At 34.1% G+C, this 22,838-nt stretch overlaps 1 long non-coding RNA gene across 1 annotated transcript in view; it reads right to left on the bottom strand.

Moving 5' to 3' along the window:
- LOC145269330 (uncharacterized) overlaps positions 1-7,677 on the bottom strand; it is a 49,081-nt gene extending 41,404 nt beyond the window's left edge. The window contains exon 1 of the long non-coding RNA XR_013864986.1: positions 7,498-7,677. This is a non-coding gene — a long non-coding RNA (uncharacterized LOC145269330). The remainder of the gene's footprint in view (positions 1-7,497) is intronic.
- Positions 7,678-22,838: the final 15,161 nt, after the last annotated feature.

Here is a 22,838-nt window from a genome sequence, read left to right as displayed (position 1 = left end):
TTATTTCTGATATTCATAGATGATTCCCCCATTTATTATTTCTGATATTCATAAATGATTCCCCCATTTATTATTTCTGATATTCATAAATGATTCCCCCATTTATTATTTCTGATATTCATAAATGATTCCCCCATTTATTATTTCTGATATTCATAAATGATTCCCCGTTTATTATTTCTGATATTCATAAATGATTCCTCCATTTATTATTTCTGATATTCATAAAGGATTCCCCCATTTATTATTTCTGATATTCATAAATGATTCCCCCATTTCTTATTTCTGATATTCATAAATGATTCCCCCATTTATTATTTCTGATATTCATAAACGATTCCCCCATTTATTATTTCTTATATTCATAAATGATTCCCCCATTTATTATTTCTAATATTCATAAATGATTCCCCATTTATTATTTCTGATATTCATAAATGATTCCCCCATTTTTTATTTCTGATATTCATAAATGATTCCCCCATTTATTATTTCTGATATTCATAAATGATTCCCCCATTTATTATTTCTGATATTCATAAATGATTCCCCCATTTATTATGTCTGATATTCATAAATGATTCCCCAATTTATTATTTCTGATATTCATAAATGATTCCCCATTTTTTATTTCTGATATTCATAAATGATTCCCCCATTTATTATTTTTGATATTCACAAATGATTCCCCCATTTATTATTTCTGATATTCATAAATGATTCCCCATTTATTATTTCTGATATTCATAAATGATTCCCCCATTTATTATTTCTTATATTCATAAATGATTCCCCCATTTATTATTTCTGATATTCATAAATGATTCCCCATTTATTATTTCTTATATTCATAAATGATTCCCCCATTTATTATTTCTGATATTCATAAATGATTCCCCATTTATTATTTCTGATATTCATAAATGATTCCCCCATTTATTATTTCTGATATTCATAAATGATTCCCCCATTTATTATTTCTGATATTCATAAATGATTCCCCATTTATAATTTCTGATATTCATAAATGGTTCCCCATTTATTATTTCTGATATTCATAAATGATTCCCCCATTTATTATTTCTGATATTCATAAATGATTCCCCATTTATTATTTCTGATATTCATAAATGATTCCCCATTTATTATTTCTGATATTCATAAATGATTCCCCCATTTATTATTTCTGATATTCATAAATGATTCCCCCATAAATTATTGCTGATATTCATAAATGATTCCCCATTTATTATTTCTGATATTCATAAATGATTCCCCATTTATTATTTCTGATATTTATAAATGATTCCCCCATTTATTATTTCTGATATTCATAAATGATTCCCCATTTATAATTTCTGATATTCATAAATGATTCCCCCATTTATTATTTCTGATATTCATAAAGGATTCCCCCATTTATTATTTCTGATATTCATAAATGATTCCCCATTTATTATTTCTGATATTCATAAATGATTCCCCCATTTATTATTTCTGATATTCATAAATGATTCCCCCATTTATTATTTTTGATATTCATAAATGATTCCGCATTTATTATTTCTGATATTCACAAATGATTCCCCATTTATTATTTCTGATATTCATAAATGATTCCCCCATTTATTATTTCTGATATTCATAAATGATTCACCATTTATTATTTCTGATATTCATAAATGATTCCCCATTTATTATTTCTGATATTCATAAATGATTCCCCCTATTTATTATTTCTGATATTCATAAATGATTCCCTCATTTATTATTTCTGATATTCATAAATGATTCCCCCATTTATTATTTCTGATATTCATAAATGATTCCCCATTTATTATTTTTGATATTCATAAATGATTCCCCATTTATTATTTCTTATATTCATAAATGATTCCCCCATTTATTATTTCTGATATTCACAAATGATTCCCCATTCATTATTTCTGATATTCATAAATGATTCCCCCATTTATTATGTCTGATATTCACAAATGCTTCCCCCATTTATTATTTCTGATATTCATAAATGATTCCCCATTTATTATTTCTGATATTCATAAATGATTCCCCCATTTATTATTTCTGATATTCACAAATGATTCCCCCATTTATTATTTCTGATATTCATAAATGATTCCCCATTTATTTTTGATATTCATAAATGATTCCCCATTTATTATTGCTGATATTCAAAATTAATTCCCCCATTTATTATTTCTGATATTAACAAATTATTTCCCTATTTATTATGTCTGATATTCACAAATGAATCCCCAATTCATTATTTCTGATATTTATAAATGATTCCCCATTCATTATTTCTGATATTAACAAATTATTTCCCTATTTATTATGTCTGATATTCACAAATGATTCCCCTTATTATTATTTCTGATATTCACAAATGATTCTCCCATTTATTATTTCTGATATTCACAAATGATTCCCCATTCATTATTTTTCATATAAACAAATTATTCCCCCATTTATTATTTCTGATATTCATAAATGATTCCCCATGTATTATTTCTCATATTCATAAATGATTCCCCATTTATTATTATTGATATTCAGAAATAATTCCCCATTTGTTATTTCTGATATTCACAAATTATTCCCCATTTATATTTGATATCCACAAATCATGGCCTGATTTATTTGTTCTGATATGCAAAAATGATCCCTCCATTTATTATTTCTGATATTCATAAATAATTCCTATTTTTTATTTCTGATATTCATAAATGATATCCCAGTTATTATTTCTGATATTCACAAATGATTCCCCATTTATTATTTCTGATATTCACAGATGACTCTCTCATTAATTTTTTGATATTCATAAATTATTCCCCTATTTATTTTGTCTGATATGCAAAAATGATTCCTCCAATTATTATTTCTGATATTCATAAATGATTCCCCATTTATTATTTTTGATATTCATAAATGATTCCCCATTTATTATTTCTTATATTCATAAATTATTCCCATTTATTTTTTCTGATATTCATAAATTATTTCCCTGATAAAATTGTCTGAGATTGTTATATACTGATACATCACATTCTATAATCGAATTGAACAAAAGATGAATGAACACATATCTAAGAAAATGGTTAGAACCTTAGAGAAAGAACTCTAGTCTGTAGTGGATTTGGAACTTTTACCTTTTGAATAGCATCATTTAATCCTGCCAAGATGAAGCTTCTGTCCTTTACTAATTACAAGAAACCGTCCAAGCCACGGATTTCCATGGCTAATTACAAACTAACTGAACATACTTTGTTCAAACTCCTTTGCATAATAGGAATTCAAACAAATGCATTAAGGTCATTGTCAAATCAGCTGCAATGAAGGTAGACTCATGCTAGAAGGTTTCTTACACCTGAGAATATCTTGTAGCGCTTATAGCGCCACTATTCGTTCATGCATGGAATATTGTTGTCACATGTGCTGCATCTGACACAGGTCTATTGCTTTTAGAAAAACAATAATCACAAACCTTATAGATCATGCACAGCAACCAAATTCAAACTTCTGTCTCATCACTGAAATATTCTATCCTGCACTTGTTCTAAAGGTATTTTAAGGGAACGTGCTCTGAGGAACTCAACACACTTGTACCCCTCGATGTAAATATTCCTGATTTAGCCAACATACCAATCGATAATGAGTTAAACTGCCATATTATCCACATTTATTTATAATGGATACAAAATGCTAATCATATTAATTTTATGAGAATGAATGTTTATCTTTTTTCTTCTTAATAAATATAATAGCTTTCTCTTCGTCTCGACACAAGAAATGTGTGTATTCTATGAGCTTTCTTAAACTGGATTTTTTATATGCTTGCAAGTATTATTAATTTTTAATATGCTTGCAAATATTATTAATTTGCGTTAATATAGTTAGAATAGACTTTTATTTTAAGTAAAGTTTAGGGTAAAATTTAAAAGAAAATCCTAGCGTCTGGTCAAAATATATGTTATAGTCATTACTAAGGTCTTATTCGGATTTATTTTGTTTTATCCCAACCTGACATATGACAACATTGATGGAGCCTTTTTGAAGTTATCAAAACGACAAGCAGTGTCATGAAAATTGTCAGAAGGAGCAGCAACAAAAATTTAGCATTAGCTTGCCGATGGGGAGAGGGTAAGGCTATGATAGCCATTCTATGCCTTGTTTTTCTAGTTTTCGCAGGCACCAGCGATGTCTGGTTGAAAGGAGATGGTGTATGATGGATTTCTCGTAGGATAGTGATGTTGAGCTTTTGTAGGTCTACCGTACGCCTCAGTGACCTGTCCTTTTCCAGTGCAACCACCATTCTGGAAAACCATGTTGTAGGTGTACCCACTGGTACAGGTTCTATGATGCCCAATGCCATGTCTCGGTCAAGGTCCTCCTTGACTCTTTTCTCCCAATGGTGTGGGACCAGGATTGGAGTGTGGACAGCTGAGGGTTTGGCCCCCGGGATAAATGTGATATCCATTTCATCACCTGCAGCCATTGATGTGGGCATACATTAAATGCACTGGACTCAAAATGCTCCTTCATCCATCGTTTCAATTGGAGTCTGTTTTCTTCCACAGGGGCAAAAGGGATATTGTCCGGCTTAGGTGGGACATTAGTTCTTTGTGGTGCCTTTCCACCATCGTTAGTTGCCATGTTCTGCTGTGAAGTTTGGTCTGGAAAGTTCTCTGGTACCAGACCAAGGTCTTTTAGGGCTGACTTGGACAGGCAGAAATCTGATGTATTTCTTGATACATATATAATCTGACGTGTTTCCTGCGATCCTACTCTGATTTTATCAAATATCACGCCTTTTATGTTTAGTAAGTTTTCTGTGATTCCCCAAATTATGTAACTAGTCAGTACTAAATATTTGTCTAGAAACTTCAGTATGTTTTGGATTTCTGATCTGCTAGAGTATGTCTGTGCCCCAGTGTCTGCAATCGCAGCTGGCCCTATGAAGATGCACTCGAATTCCGCATGGGCCTCTGGGATCGGAGTTATCTCTACTGTCAGGGTTGATGCTGGATCAGGAGTACCTCTTTTGTCAGGTTGGCTTCATCTCTCTTTTTTATTTGTCCATCTTGGTAAATCATCTGGTTACCCTTTTGTGCCTTTGGGTAGTGAGAGTTCTGGATTCTGCTCCGACCATTCCCACTGGACCCCTGCTTCAGTTTTCAGAAGACGCTTTTTAAATGTCCGGTCTTTGCTGCTGGGCAGCCCCCTCATCCTTTTGAGCTGTCAGCGTGTGAGCTATTCCCACACCATTTACAGGGTTCAGTGTCTCTCAGAGTTGATACAGTTTGGTTCTCCCAAGGCCACTGTCTCAACTCTGAGAGACACAAGAGATGGGGGATAGACTTGTCCGTGGTCTCTTGAATTTTTCTTCCAGTGTTGTAAGCGTCACAGCCTCCAACATCACTTTGCTTTGATGCTCCAGATTTGCCATCCCTGCCACCATTTGTCCTGTTACCATATCGTTGGAGTAGCTAACTTCTAACAGCATTTCATCCCATTCGGACAAGTCACTGAAAAGTCGCAGAATTTTGCGATTGATGTCGTGCCACGAAGTCCATAACCAATTCCCTCTTCTTCTGCCTTATGGAGTGGAATTCTTGCCTGTACACTTCTTTGTGTAAGCTTCTGATGGCTACAAGCTTTATGTGTCATAACAGCTGTTCTTCCGTGACGGAGTTCAGTACTTCTGCTCCTACCATGTCGAACAACAGCCTGTTACTTCTGGAGAACAGGCCATTTTCAGCTCGTTTCTTAACACTGTTGGTTCCGTCAACCTACACATCTTGTATCTATTCCAGGAGTCAATGAATATCGTCTAGTCATTATCACTGGAGTTTGGTTCTATAGTAGGTCTGTCGGGTCTCCTTGTAAGTGGCTTGCTGGACTGTCCTCCGTCTCTTCCCAGGGTAAGGTTCTCTTGCTGTAGCTCAAGGATCAGTTGAAGTAATGTCTGCTGTGTTTGTTTGTCCATATTCCAATGTTGTTTGTAGCAGGTTTCCTATATCGGCGACGCCATGTAAAGTGTCGGCAAGATGATGTATATTTTAAAGCACACTGGTTGCTATGAATGTCTTGTTTAAGTAGCCTGCTCTCGCCTCTCATGCAAGCGGGTGAATCTACTTCTATGGGGGTGTGACACCAAGACCACCGGACGGTCTTGTAACTGGGCAACTTGGGTTCGATTGCACCTCTACAGCCTCACTCTCCAATTACCTTCTCTCTTGAAATATTTTCTCACTAACAACAACTTCCTTTAAAGTCCAATTAATTATTGTAAAACAATCAGTCCAAAAGTCCATTCTGTGTTTTGTCTTTTTCTTTTTCGCCACCATACGTTTCTTTCATTATATAACATATTTAATAACTTAGGCCCCTAAGATGCAAATAAATATTATACTTGTGCAGAATACAGACGGTGCTAAAACCATTTATATCTAGAAACTTTTCTTAGCATGAGAGGGAGGGTTATCTATTCTATCACATTCAAGTAACAATTTGATAAACAAAAGAAACTGAATTTAACTTGATATTTCCTAAAAATAGCACAATTCATATTCTGCATTAAAATCAAATAATCATGTTTTTAATTAAAAAAAAAAAAAAATTGTTTTCGAGGAATGAACCATTGAACCACTCTCGAGTCAATCTCCGACCAATTACGATTTTACACAAAACAAAAGATTTTGCAAAACAGATTTTACAAAAGATATTTTTAAAAGTTTAATTCTATAGTACTTCTACAGTTTATCGCCGAAAATGGAGACGCCGTTTTTAGGGGTACCTGTCATTAGCATCAGAGGGAGAAATAAATATTTTAAACTATCGCCGAATAAGGAAATAAATAACAAAAAAACTAAACTATATGTGTAATTAATTAATTACTTCCAGAAAGAACTATGAAAAAAAATAAAGAAAGAAAGTGAAAGAAGACATATGTATCCGTAATTGTTTAATTGGAAATGTTTTGATTTAATTAATGAAAACGGGAAAGTTTTTATGAAATATATATATATATATATATATATATATATATATATATATATATATATATATATATATATATATATATATTATTATTATTATTATTATTAAAAACAGAAAATAAAAAAGACATTAATATTAAAAACAGAAAATGAAAATGACATATTCATAATTGTTTAAACTTGGCGAGCGTCATTTAAAAACCAAAATATTTATTGTATAAAAATTTATCAAAATATAATTGTAAAGACGTAAGGTGTAAGAATATATAATTTTAATAAAACAATTTTGTATTTTTTTTTTTTTTTTTGTTATTTATTTCCTACTTCGGTCATAGTTTAAAATATTGATTTCTCCCTCTGATTTTAACGACAGGTGTCCGAACAAAATGGCGTCTCCATTTTCGGCGATAAACTGTTGAAGAACCAAATCTATTATTTAAGTGAAACAAGGAAATTCATGAAATGCTATACTTACTTTGAAGTTTTTGTCAAAAAGAGTTTGTTTCTTTTACGCATTAATTCGTAGGGTAATTGACTTTTTAATAGAAGAAAAAGTAAAAAAGGAGACCGAACTCTAAGGGGAGGGAATCCATGATTCATTTCTGGTCAAGAACAGTTCATTTGCATGCATGTCAATTTATAAGGCGCTTATACAGTTTAGTCAAGACATTAAAAAATGAAAAAAAAAAGAAGTTTTTTATTGTATGTACTCGTTATAATCTTAAGTTCTCTGAAAAAAATTCACTTAATTTCATCAAGTAGTTTTTATTTTAGAGCAAAAAAAAAACAAAACAAAAAAACAATTTATTATGATACCGAGCAAAAGGTTCGATTTTTAGGAAGAAAAGCTAGTAATAAAGATGGGGAGGGAGTGCCGGCGCTTTAACTAGAGTTATCTTCCTTTGGCGCGTTCACCAAATTTCGTAATGGCTGACTTCAACGCGCTCTCATAAAAAACGTGCTTTTCTGCTGTAAAATAAAAACTACTCAATCAAATTAAATTAATTTTTTTTTCGGAGATCTTCAGTCCAAAACGGATACGTACAATATAACCTTTTTTTCGCTATTTTCATTTTTGAATGTCTTGACTAAACTGTACAAGTACCATTTATAATTTTTATAATCGTTGTGATATTCTCTCTTTAAAGCAGACAACTTATGCGTACCAAAGTATGGCGATGTGGACTAGGGTATAGAAGGAAATGCGTGTTCATCTCACGTCGGGTCAACAATTTGTTGTGGTGTAGTGGATGTATTATAAGAGTAAGTATTAATTTTCTTGGTTTCTTTCCTGAGTTTTTTTTTTTTTTTTTTTTCATTCTATAAAATGTCGCGACCTCTAAAGTGAGTTGAAATGTTTATGTTATAATTTTTTGTAGCGTTCAAAAGAAGAACACTAACTTCTTGGTGATATTTTTCTTTCAATTTTAGTCGAGTCAAATAATGATAATTAGAAACGTAAACAATGTTTACATTTTGAAATAATTAATGACTGGGAAAAAGTCCACAAAGAATTGAGAGATAGATTGAGTAAAACAAAACCGTCCTGTTGAATAAACTGCCCCAGCTAGCCCCACCCCACGAGAACAACTGAAAAAAATTAAGAGTGTGTTAGAACAAGAATATATGTAATATTTAGATGGATTTGCACGCTAGTGTGTTAATAAATGTTCTATATAATTTTGTGTTTGTATTTTCTATATTGTCAACTTTATTAAATAGGTTCTTCCTTTATAATTACGAAATTCAAAAATCGAAATATTAAATTTCAAGTAAAACCAATGTTATCTATTTAGATGTCATGTCGGATTAAGTAATAAGGAAATTTTTTTTAAAAAAACAACAACAAAAGAACCCCACCTTGTTTGTACAAAAAATAGCTTAATTAGCCCCCCCCCCCCAAAGCGAGTAATTCTGACGTTCGCCCAAACTAAAATGAAGTTTTGTAAACACTACGATTATGGAAGCCCAAAATTAAAGCCAATCGAAACAAACGCTGTTTCAAAATGAAGTCGATATTAAAAGGAGGTATGGGTATCAGTTTCTTCCCCCACCCAGACGCGCATCCGTACATTTCTATCCTGAAAATTTGTATCATTTTTATCATTTTTTTAATTTAATTATTTCTTTATGTTCCTGTTTTTAAATTAATTTTTTTAAATTATTGTTTACGATTATTTAAAAATTATGTTACGCCGAAAATTTCAAATTCATGCAAGCAATGAAATTATTAAAATCTTGCACATAAAAATCATACAAAATCTGTAATTAAAACAAAAAAACAAGTAAAAATATTTTTGCTATTTTTTTTTTTTTTTTTTTTTTGTGAAAATATAAACAATGCTTAATTCAATGGCAATATTGGTAGTTAGAGAAATTAATTTTTCTTTAAGTTATATCGAATTTATTAATACGAACTTTAGGGGGTTTTCGTAATGTTCTTGTAAAAATTAAATAATTCTTTTTAATTGTTACAAATTACGATGCTTTATTTATATAAAAAAGCAAAATAAAATCCTTCATTTTTTTATTTTTTTACTACAGAAACCCATAATTTTAGTGAAGGTATTTTTTGTTTAAACAAAATAATACATTTCCACTAAGATGTAAATAAAAAAATAATTGGTTCCTTATATTTCTTGAGTATTATTTTATAAATTCTGAGAATTTCATTAAAATTGGTTAATTTCTTGATTTTGGGGGAATTTTTAAGTAAAGGGAGGGGTCAAAATGTTTATATATTTTGAGCATTGGTATTCATTTTGACCGTACCTAGCAATTAAATAGATACTATTAGTTTTAGTGAAAATTCAATATTTCTAATTTCGCTATTATAACAAAATAAAAAATAAATAATAAAATAATAATAATAATAATAATAATAATAATAATAATAATAATAATGTTGTTGTTGTTGTTGTTGTTGTAGAAAATGTGGTCCGGTAGAATAACCAATTTATAATTGGGATTTTTCAATTTTTGTGTGCTGTCAGTGTATTGAAGTCGAAAGTAGGAGTGTATTTGTGGAATCAGGTAATTTTAACAGGATCGCTCAATTAATAGAAAGGTTTCACCAATCCACATCTGTACATGAAAATAAAATCTAGAAAATAATGGCACTCGAAAAAGAACAACAAAAATCACTGTATAAACATGTAATAAACAACATTTATTTACGTGTTATTATATAAAATCGTTAATACGTGAAATATTAGTTGAAATCGTTAATACGTGAAATATTGGCTTAAATCGTTATTACGTGAAATATTAGTTGAAATCGTTATTACATGAAATATTAGTTGAAATCGTTATTATGTGAAATATTAGTTGAAATCGTTATTATGTGAAATATTGGTGTAAATCGTTATTACGTGAAATATTAGTTGAAATCGTTATTACGTGAAATATTAGTTGAAATCGTTATTACGTGAAATATTAGTTGAAATCGTTATTACGTGAAATATTAGTTGAAATCGTTATTACGTGAAATATTGGCTTAAATCGTTATTACGTGAAATATTGGTTGAAATCATTATTACATGAAATATTAGTTGAAATCGTTATTATGTGAAATATTAGTTGAAATCGTTATTATGTGAAATATTAGTTGAAATCGTTATTACGTGAAATATTGGCTTAAATCGTTATTACGTGAAATATTGGCTTAAATCGTTATTACGTGAAATATTAGTTTAAATTGTTCCAACATAAGTGTTTTCTTGTGTGAAATGTTCATAATGAAATATTATTGAGATTTGCACGCGGTTTTAAATTACTGATTTTTTATTGATCAGAATGCTGAGAAAAACAGTACATAAATCATGTAAACAAATGAGTGTGTGTGTGTGTGTGTGGTGTGTGTGTGTGTGTTCATATCGTAAGAACAGTAGTTTGAAATAAAAATTGTTTCAAGGAAGATTTAAATTCTTGTTCTATGTGGTAACTTTCCATGATGGGAATTAAAGTTTATGTGCATTGCGCATAATATCAGTATGGAGGGTTTTAACGTCTGCTGGCAATGGAGTTATCTTGAGCATGCACTGTTCTTGAGAAATTGAAGAGGAAACTAACTTGATTTTTGGCGGGCAAATCTTAAAATGCAGGTCTTTTCAAACGTTCCAGCCTGTTTACTGTATTTCTACGTAATTGAGTGCAACTGTAACATAGTTCTTTTGTTTTATGTATGCATGTGGTTGCATCATGGCGTCATGTTCCTACATGTTCTTTGTATGCATGCGTGTTGAAGCAGTGATTGCTATTGAATGTTCCTGTCAGGGATTTGTTCCGCCCAGGCATTGCGGTTGATACAATGTGTAAATTGTGCTTGGAATTTTTCTTTGTGGTTAAAAGTAGCATATTCTTACCCTAACCATCATAGGAAATAAATTTTTCGATAAGAATTCTGAATAATCATCCATTAAAAATGTGAATAGCTGTAATAAATTTGTTTTTGAGAAATGTCTTGATAATTCTGTATAATGTTGTTTTTGTTTTTATATTGTCAACTGTATAAATGTGTAAATTACGCTTGGCATTTTTCTTTGTATTTCATAATTTAGGGACTTCTTAAGCTCGCCATAAAATCAGCGGCATCATCATTTTGTGCATATATTAAAAAGCTCTATTTTTGCATTTATCATTCATGGTGTTTTTAAATTTCTCCAAAGTAAAGTTATAAATATAACTTTACTTAGGAAGTTGTTTGGAAATCAAATAATTTGGGGGGGGGGGGTTTAAATTATTGAACTATGAAAAAAATACTTTTAAATCTTGAGAAATAAGTAAACAAAATTAGTTTTTTTTTTCTAAGTGAGTCTTTGTATACAAAACTTTTATGTGGCATTTTCAATGTCTTTGGCTGATCAAGTGTTAAATGTGAATAATCGAAGTAACGCCTTTTTGCTATTATTTTATTTTGTTAGATTTTCATATTTACACAAATATATTTATTAAAAAATATGAATCTATCCTTAAAAAAATTGTTTTTTCCGTTATGATAATGATATTAACCTATATTAAAGTTGAATCATCTTTCGTATATGGCAGTATCAATTTTATGGTACACTTTTGAGGTACCTATACTATATACAGCACAATCATGTTGACACACCAGTTCTCACCAGATCATAAAAGTTAAGCAACATTGAGCCCAGCCAGTACCAGATGGGTGCCCATTTGGGGAGTCAAGGCACTGTATGTACCATGAGTTAAATTACCAGGTTGGGAAACTGGCGTGGTCTATCCTTTTCTCGAGTGTAGATGGGTCGCACATAAGCCATGGTAGGCAACCCATCTAGTGATGGCATCACAATAAAAAATACGCTTGATAGCCTTGGTGAACTATCAAATATTTCTAGCCATTAGAAAAAATGTGAAAGATTCTGCAGAATTTGTTCAGGTCTCACCTGCGCCTACTGGCATTGGATGAAACAACATGCTTTGATTATTTCTTACCTTGATAAAGAAAAGGCATTTTCTATATAAAGCGACATCCTACACTTTGAGGAAAGATGTTTTTCATTTAAAGTTTGCATATTGTCATATAACTCCCAAACAGCAAGTAAAGAATAAAAATTCTGCAGACGAATATGGAATAATTTCTTTGATGAATTGCCTAGATACTTGCATAACTTTGAAAAGTTGTATATCATATGAGGTTTGCGATGACATAGAAGAATGTATTAAAAAATATTCGGATATTGATGTTTTAGAAAAAGTTTATCTTAAAATATCAAATGAAATTTTTGTGCAACTTCTGAAGAAAAATCTGGTGAGTCTATTATGTGATCGTTGGCCATGGTAGGGTTAATTTGGAAGACGATGGTAAGATTCGGTATTTTCCAATTAATATAAACTGTTTATAAATGATAGCGTTCAAAACCACTTCAAAACCTAGTAAACAATTTTTCTTTCCCACAGAAGAGATGTTGTGAGCCTGTCTCAGCTCTATTGTTATTTTCATGGCAAGTGCTTGTCTGAGCTCCAATCTATGGCCCACTTGCCAAACTTTCACAAAACACTCGGCTAGTTACAACCACCATCAACAATTTTCCCAATTCTATTTGTGCCTAAATCTAAACGAAGATTCCATAAACAAAGCTTCTTTCCTAGAACTGCCTGTATGTTGAACACTGTACCATTGGCATCCTGGACAATTACAATATGGTAGTCTTCAAGTCCAATATAAATAAATTCTTGTTGAGCCATCCTCTTAAATAATCCAGATTCTACCCAATTTACACCATTATTGATTACTAAACTACCACCTTACATTCATTAACCCTTATCTTCGAGTGGCTTTTTGGCCTTGATAAGTCGTGAAAACCTTGTAAAACAATGCAACGTTATAGTGAAGGGATAAAATGAAGATTATTAAATGGACGTGCATGCATATTAAAAGAAATCTGAATGAAATATCGATAGCATAGAATGGTCATCATTTAATAAGTTAATATGAACAGTGTTTTGTAAATGAAAAGTCAGGGAAATTGTTATCAAATCAAAAAATTATCTCAAATTAACAAACCTTATAATAACAATGCGCTAATAAACGGAATCACAGTTATCCAGATATCTCACTCAGTGACAGACATCAAATGACCCAAGAACGTATATCAATACTTCCTGCCTTTTGCAGTGAGAGGCAAAATGAACATTTCAAAACTCACATATAGTTCATTATCTTATCCATACATGTACCAACTTGCAAATACTAGTTTTCTAATGCACACATACACTTATTACTCGTGTACACGTATTCACATGAACAGACATACTCATCCTCAGGCCTCATCTGCTATTCACTGAATATTTTCTTACTTAAAACACGAGTTAGCATAAGCTTTCTCAAGTGAATGTTTCTTAATGTTTCTGTTATGTGCACTAAACAACTTTATTGAAATTATACAAAATTCTAATAACATTTACCAAATATCTGTTGAACACGTGAGACCCAGAACTGACATTTAAAAGATTTAGCACTTCAGAACCAAAATAATATGGGAATTTGTATGGAATAAAATACGATTGTGCTTGAAGCAAAAAGGTAAGAACCCCCTTCACATCTTAAGGTTGGTTTCTATGAAGATAACAGAGGAATAAGCTTTATAAACACTTGTATGCCAAAATTAATAATCTTTAAGTTTGATCGGTTATTGCTATTGTAAATATATCAGATATAGTAATTTTTTTTGTTTTACTGTAAAAAAGAATATATAAATAATAATAGTAATAATAACAATGGCAAATTTGTAGATTTGACTCTCATTTAAATAACTCTCAAAATTTTAAGTGATTACTTGTACACACTTCATAATCTTTGCAGAAAAACAATCGGTCATAAAAAATATGCAATGTCTTAACACATATATACCCTTGAAAATACATAGAATTTATGTTCATGAATGACAAATTTTGCTTATCTGCACTGGTCTTATACACTACAATGTCTCGAAAATATAAACTCATTTTATGTAAAATTTATGTGTGAAATTGGTCCACAGCACTAAAAACATTTTTTGTTTCAGTCCAAATGTTCATAAAAAAAGTCTTATCAAAATTGTCAAGGGTGAAGGCAACTGATGGTGTTACTCTGCAATAATAATACCAATTATAATAATATTAACTAGTGGGGCCTTTGGAAATTCCACAGTAGACTCTTTCGTATGTAATATATTGGTGTTGACATTCTGTAGATGTTCAGTGTAAATGGAGACGCTCTGATATTATTGTAGCTCTTTTGTTAAAATTGCAAAAGTATTTATCTAAGCTAGCAGAGACGCCCAGCATAGCCCGGTTGTAAAGTACACTTAAATATGATATTTTAATTCTTTCAGATTTCGTATATATTTTATATATAGAGTTAATGTTCTGTCGATTTTTATATATTTTATATATTTATATAGTACAAAGTTGTGATTTAAAAAATAAAACAAATATATCCATATAACTTGGGTGCATCAGTTTGAATCGAAACTAAAACCAAAATGTATGAAAAAATATGTGTATATAACTTGAATTACTTCGACTATAATCGAAACCAAACCAAAGCTTATGAAGAATTCTTGATAAAATTATTTATAAAAAAATAAATGACTTGAGTGTCATCAGCTATAATTGAAACCAAAACCAAAACTTGTGAAGAATTCTTGGTAAAATTATTTATTACAAGAAGTAGAAGTTCATAACAATTAAAAGACAGTCACTCGGATGTAAGTGTGACACACAAAATAAATAACACAAACGCTATCCTATTATAAGATTAATAATGCTTAAAAGTTCTTAAGTAAAATAATCTACCTAACGTTTACAAAGATAACAATTCAAACTTGTACATTAAATTATGTCTAATTTTAAATATGAGACAAAACTGAATAAACATGTTAATAATTTTCTTTTTATTCATCAAACATATTTTAAGTTTCTTCAAAAAAGATAACAACGCACATACACAGATACACACACACATACACATACACACACATATATATGTATAGTCTTTGAAGCTTTTTTAATCTTGAAAACTATATAATTTTTTTTCTTTAATTTTCATCCTTTGGAAAATTATTTTGCCATTAAATCATTTAAACTCTTGCAATTGCTGAATCAACTTGCTTTCTCGAATTCACAACAGTCTAAAGTTTTCAGAGATCATCAGTTGTTTTCCATGAAACACTGTTTCGCAGATTTAATAACAAAACATTATATTAAATCATGGCTTTCCAGCAGTGTTTATCAAATACCACCTCTCTTAAACCAAAGATCAAATATGTTTTGCTCCAGATTAATTAAGTGCATTATATATATATATATATATATATATATATATATATATATATGTATATATATATATATATGTTGATGGCAAATTTTCAGTCTTTGATGATAAGCTGTGTATTTGTTCATTGTCTGCAGAAGAAAAATAAAGTGTCCAACAGTTTTAAAAATGAGCAAGAATAGTTTTTATTGGTTTTCGGTTTTATTTCCTTCCAGCCAGCTTTTAGATTTATAAAAGTTTTATTTTGAAACGAGATTAGTAATGGAAACTCAGTTAAACTGACGCCAAAGTATTTTCTCACGTGCACAAATAATTCACTTTTTAACTAATTCTACCCAGGCAAACCATTTTAAAACATTCAAAGTTTTTACAATACTTTCATCTAATGCATATAGACTGGACAAATTTCACCAATTCAATATGCTAAATTAAAAATAACGAGAAAAACGTTCACTAAAATTTCGGTTTTTATACTGGTTGTGACCTTGAAAGTCCGATAATAAATAATATGGTGGTATATTTACAAGAAAGTATATAATAGTTATATTACAGAGAATTTGTGTTCAATACTGTGGCTGCGACTGTCATTAGTTGTAACTCAAATGAATGGAAAAAGAATGACACCATAACAGTAATGTAATTTGTATTATTTGGACTACTGCTATTTGATGTTATTATCATAATGGATTCTTGTGAATCTTTCGAACCAAGAAATCTGCACAAAATTTCGAACAAAACCCTCTTGTTCCATCAGCCATGACTGGTTAGAATCTTTATGACTGGATAGAATCTTTATGAATGGATAGAATCTTACATAATTTGTAGTTGTATTCCTAGTATCACTCGCACTAAAGACTGCACTTGCAACTCCCAAAAGTGTGTCACTTGGAATTTAATTAGTACTCTATCTGTTATGCGACAAGTCTGCAAGGCTGACAAAACGAGAACATGTTAATTCCATGGATTAAATAAACTTTTCCATTAGAAATTTCTATTGCATCATGGCTGATGGAATGAGAGCATGCTACCCCTGTGATCAATAATTAAATTGTAGAATGTAATAATAATAATAATAATAATAATAATAATAATAATGGTAATAATAATAATGGTCGTAGTAATAAAAATAGTGTATATATATAGTATACATGTCATATATAGTAAATCATTTGTTTTTATAATTTTCAATATAAGAAGCAAACGATGAGAAGTGTTGAGATAAAATATAATTTAATTTGTATCAATGAAGACAAGTACACATACTTGCTCTAAACACTGAACTCATGATTAGTGCTTCTCTTTTTTCTTTGATAAGTTGCGACACAATCTTTACAATAATGTTGTACTCATTTGATGCAAATGAAACAAATAATGTAATTTGAGAATATATATATAATTATGTTTTTATATCTATAGAGAGAAAAGTAAAAGATGTGTCTATTGCCTAATAAAATGTTGATGAATTGTAAAAAATATGAAATCTCATGTATCATTTCTTTAATATATTAGACCAATCATTTCCTAGCGGTCTTAATGATTTCTAAAGTATTGAAGATTTCAATATTCAAGAGAAGATGAATGTTAAAAAAAAAGTTTTACAATAGAATAAAATTATTGCAAAGAAATTTTCGTTTGGTTATTGATATAATTTATTACCATTTGCAAGTAGAATATCATAATGCATATTTAGTTTCACTTTCGTTTTCACAGGTAATCTTTTTCATATGATTCAGTGGATGGTGATTTTTACTGGAAACAGCAGTAAAATTTTAAAAAACATCAAGCTTTAAATATTCTGGATCTAAACAAGAAAGCATTCAAACTTAAAAATGTAATCTTTTGTACATGGAGGTTTAATTTCTATAATAAATTAATAACTTTTTGTAACAATTATTTTCCTGGCAAACAACATTTTTCATATTGTGCAAATCAAAATGAAATTGATATGTAAATATATATGTTTTAGGAAGGTTGTTTTATAAGAACTTATAGTTGCATTTATGTTTAATAAACTTTCTGTTTAAGAGCCTGATTTTTCATTAATAAACACACATTCTGCAAAGATGTGAAACTGCAAAAGTAATATCAGAGTACAGATTGAAAGGCAGGCATTTTCTTGTGAGATATGTGGAAAAATATGTTTACATAAGACTAATTTAAACATACATATCCGAACACTTCGACTAAAGTAAAATAAAACAAAAGGAGAGAGAAACCTTATGCTTGTCAAGTGAGACTTGTTTTACACAGCAGTCGGCTTTGAAATATCATATTAGAATACACACTGGGAGAGAATGGGAAAGTCTACTAGATACAGACCTCCTGTATCTTCGGTGTCTCTGTAAAGGGGTTTATTAGTGTATCTCAGAGTGTCCCTGCAAAGGGTCATGGATTGATACACAAATATGAGGATGCTTCTTTCAGAAAGTAAACCCCAACCAACAAATGTTCCCAAAAAAATATGAACAGGAAAATAATAAAAAGTAAACACTGACATCACCATCATCATGACGACACCCATCATCACCATCATCATGACGACGCCCAGGATAAAAAAGGTCCCCTCGTCATGACTACGCACTGGGCCATCCGTGGAAAATAACAGTGCAACTTTTCCCAGTGATACTACTACAGGTAGCAACACTACGCTGGAGAATCCACCAGACCAGACAAATTCTGATCCTGGACTCCGGCAAAACCAAGCAAAGACCACAAGAAAACGCAATTATAAAACAGTGAATTGGTTGATTGTGGAAAAGAAAAAAATCCTTCACTGCTTCAAATACTCAAGCTTTGAAAAATGGGGTAGGTGCAAGGACAAAATATTCGAGGGCCAAATAAAAAAAAACAGATCTACCAAGAGAAAAACTGGAGGCAATTACAACCAAAAAATTACTTTCTATAGTCTCACAAATTGATAAATATATACCTCCACATGAGATTAATGAGATAAAGGAGAGATCCATAAAAGTGGCTAAAACTGACTTCAATCCCCAAAAAGACCAGGGAGAACACCATGAAACACAGTGGAGCTGGGAAGAAAAATGGACCCTTATATGGGCAATGGAGTATGCCAAAGCCAAATATACAGGGCTGACAGAACGGTGTGCAGAATGGCAAAGAATTTTCTACTGCCATTGCCCATACAAAAATAACATCCCAAAGGGAAGACTGACTTCCCAGAAATCCAACTTTTTGATGAATGGAACATTATCGTATGATGAGATTGCAGAATTAAAACGCTGAACTCACCAGATGGCGACAAACGGAGAGTGCCCAATCGACAACCTCGTCACCATGCAGGAACCTAACCAGACAGCCAACAACAAACCCTGTGGCACAGGCACGTGACATAATGGAGAGATCTCCACCGAAAGAATGGGCACCCACCAAAATCTCCTCATCAATGAATGGCCTGTCAAAGAAACAAGGCCACCAAATTCTGAGGAGACGACAAAGCCAAAATAATACTCAAAATCTACTAATAGATGCTGAACAGATTGAGCTAAAGAATCTGCTGGCCAATCAAATTGAAAGAAGTAGGCATCTACAACTACAAGACCGACCTGGACTGGTACAAATAAAGATGACTAAGGCCTTCAAAAATCTTGCTGTAAAAGTGAACGAGATGCCCTCTCTAAGTACCAACAGATGCTTCGTTAACAGAAATTAACCATGCAACATATGGGGCTGCATGGTTTATCCAAACAAAACTCCTTCCCCAAACATCAGAAAGGAAAAAAAGAGCACACAAGAGGCCTAAACCAAATGAACTAATCTGGAAAACCAAACTCCAAAAAAGGATATATGGTCTCAGAAAAGAAATATCCCTGATATCTTCTTTCCTGCAGACCGAAAATCCCAGACAAAACTTAAAGAAAAAGGTAAGAACTTTAAAATCTCGATACTCCTTTCAAACCACGAACCAGCTAAGAGCTCATATAGCAGAAAACCAGGGAAAAGTGATGGGCTTAGCTGCGCAAATAAACAATAAGCAACAAAAAATTGAGTCCAGGTCCATAAATAGGTTGTTTGACTGAAACCCAAGGATAGTGTACCGAAATCTCATCAGAGATAATTTTAAAGTAACATCACCACCAACACAAGAACAGATCGATAAATTCTGGAGGCCATTGTATGAGGACCCAAAACAACAGCGGGAGAGGGAGTGGATAGGCACAATAAAAGGATCAGTCAAGGGCAAGAAAAAAATGACAGCGTTGGAAATTACCAAAGCAGCTGTAAATAAAAAGATAATCCATTTGTAAGAGTATCTTGTGTAGGAGACGGGGGGGGGTCTCGTCGTGGGCGACGAAGCGTTTCACTGAAGAACCACAGCAACACACAGCAAACCAACAAACAATGACAGCCACGGCGCGAAGGTAACTAACAAAGCTCAGCTGACTGCACGAATAGAAACGGAACCCAACGGTCACTGTACTAATCGCCACGAACGTCAGAACCCGACTGCCTCGCACCTCCAATGGACCGATTTTTATTCCTCAAGATGGCCTAGCTAATTTGCATCCCCGCGAGATCTCGCGTGATCCTGCGAGATTCCGTCTCTAATAAAAGCAGGCAGGCGCCATCTTGAAACTCTTTCTTCCGCTGCCCCGACCACAGGATCAGCCACCACCCCACATGCCAGGCACACACGGACCCTCTTGCGCCGAGGGCTACGGTTAGTCTCACACTCCCCCCTGGTCTCCAGATCACATACGTGACATGGCGGACGTGGTCGTTTGATTCGAGCACTCCTGCGGAGGGGTATTGCCGGGACTTCCTCATCGGAGCTCTCAGAAGTGGCATCGGAAGCATCAGCATCAGCATTAGAGCTCGCAGTTGAGTCATCAGGTCCATGGGGCACAGGTTGGATCCATCGCTCATCGTCGGATGACTCGCTCCTTCCACTGCTCGCAGTTGAGTCACCAGGTTCGTGGGGCACGGGTTGGATCCATCGCTCATCGTCGGATGACTCGCTACTTCCACTGCTTGCCGATTGGTCAGCGCTTAGAGCGGGCCGGACATCCCTTACGTGGCGCGGAGTATCATTGACTAGTATGGCCTGTTCACTGATGACGCCGGTGACCCGCCCCCTCCAAAAGCTGCTGGTGCACCGTCTGCCAGGTGGCTTCACCCAGACGGTGTCTCCCACTTGGTATGTCCCCTGGGGTTCTCGTTGGTCGGGTAGACACACTTCAACGTCCTTGACGCGCACGTGGTAGTGATGAATCGCATCAGCGGGCGCACTGCCGCCAGTCACGGTGTCCTTAGGCGTTGTGTTGTATCTGTAAACCACCTCCGCGATCGTACACTTCTTCCTGGCCGCGATCTTCTTTACGGTTCGGTGGCATCGCTCCGCTATGCCGTTGCCGCTCGGCACATACGCACATCGGTGTCGAAGGCGGATCCCCCAGTTGTCCATAAAATGCCTAAATTCCCTGCTGCAGAACGCCGTGTCGTTATCCGTGAGGATCTCCTCAGGCGGCCCCCTTTCGTAGAATATGGATTCCAATTCGTGGATGACACTGGTGGAATCCTGCCTCGCTAATTGGCGCCAAATCGCGAACCTCGTTGGCCCGCAGTCTATCAGCGTGAGGAAGCGTTGGCTGCCGTAGTGGGTTATATCCATACCCAACCGACTCCAAGTCGCGTCCACTCCCAGCTGTCCTTTCCGCCATCTGGCTGGGGCGGGGTCGATGGACTGGCACATTTGGCACTCCCTGACCACTGCTCTTACTGCGCTTTTTGGTATTGATGGTCTAGCCAACTTCACAAAGTAGTAGGTCCGTTGTACTCCGGGGTGCCCACTGTCGTGATGTATCTTCCTGATTTCGTCCTCCTCGACGGAGGCAGCACACAGAGGCAATGGCTTAGCTTCTTTCTTCATAGCCTCATACCATCTCCGTGGTACCCGAGTGAGCTTGTCGGTGAGGTTGTAGTCCGAGGTGACGAGCACTACTTCTATGGACAGGTTGTACTCCGTCACCAGTTTTTTCACAGTCTCGAGCCTCCGTCTTATCAGCATTTCGCTGGCTGCCTTGGTGCGTGCCCTGGCCTTGCTCGTGAGTTTGTCCGACACCCAGTGGTGCACGCAAAGTGAGTCAGTGTGCACACGCAGTTTCTTCACTTCCCATTGAAGTGCCAGGTTAATGCCCTTTATTACAGCGTCGAGTTCTGCCAGGTTGATATGGGCAGCATCATTCGCCGGTCGCAGCCAGCAGGCATCCTCAACTACGGCCCCATCTTTCTCCAAAACTACACCGATCGCTAGAGAACTTGCGTCCACCCACACGCTCAGTTCGTCTCCCTGCACGCACCAGTCCCCTGTGGCGGGGTCATTCTTTTTCACACTAGCGACGGTCTCCTTTAACATTCGAACCAATAGTTCGTCGGTTATCTCATCGTCCCAGCCTTTGGTGACCGCATTTGCCCTCCTTTTTATGACGCCTGTCGCTGCACGAACCCATCCGCATACTGGAAGGTGCCCCACAAGTTTCCCGCACAGGGAGAACACGGCACATCTTGTGTAAACGTCGGGTACGTCGGGAACTGCGGTTCCACGCCTCCACTTCAGGATCCCTCGCTCCTCTTGAACGCTCAAGCCCAATACGCGGGCACCATCCTCAAGCCGCTCAGAGTCCTTGCAGTTTAGACCAAACTCGGCAAGTTTGGATCTTACGTGCGAAGAGGACACGATATCTTCATTCACGTATATATTGTCAATATACGCCGATGTTCCCTTTCTGATCCATTCTTCTTGTGACAACACGGCATTGACGATAGCCTTCATTATCTGGGGTGCTACGTTTAGCCCAAATCCGAGTCGCGTAAGACAGTATCTCTTCCCGGAAAACATCACTGTCTGGAAAGGCCACATCGCCTCGCCGATCCGGACCTGCAAGTATGCTTTTCTCAAGTCCAGTAGGGACACATTGGACCCCTGCCGGCGCCACTCTCGCAGCTTGCTGGCACAGACGTCGGCGTCCGCTGTGAACGCATCAACGTGCACATTCAACTCACGGTAGTCCATTACCGGC

The sequence above is a fragment of the Euprymna scolopes genome, chromosome 45 (genome assembly GCF_053919585.1).
Source record: "Euprymna scolopes isolate OS-2025 chromosome 45, ASM5391958v1, whole genome shotgun sequence".
Taxonomy (NCBI): Eukaryota; Metazoa; Mollusca; class Cephalopoda; order Sepiida; family Sepiolidae; genus Euprymna; species Euprymna scolopes.
This window is presented reverse-complemented; position numbering and strand designations above follow the sequence as displayed.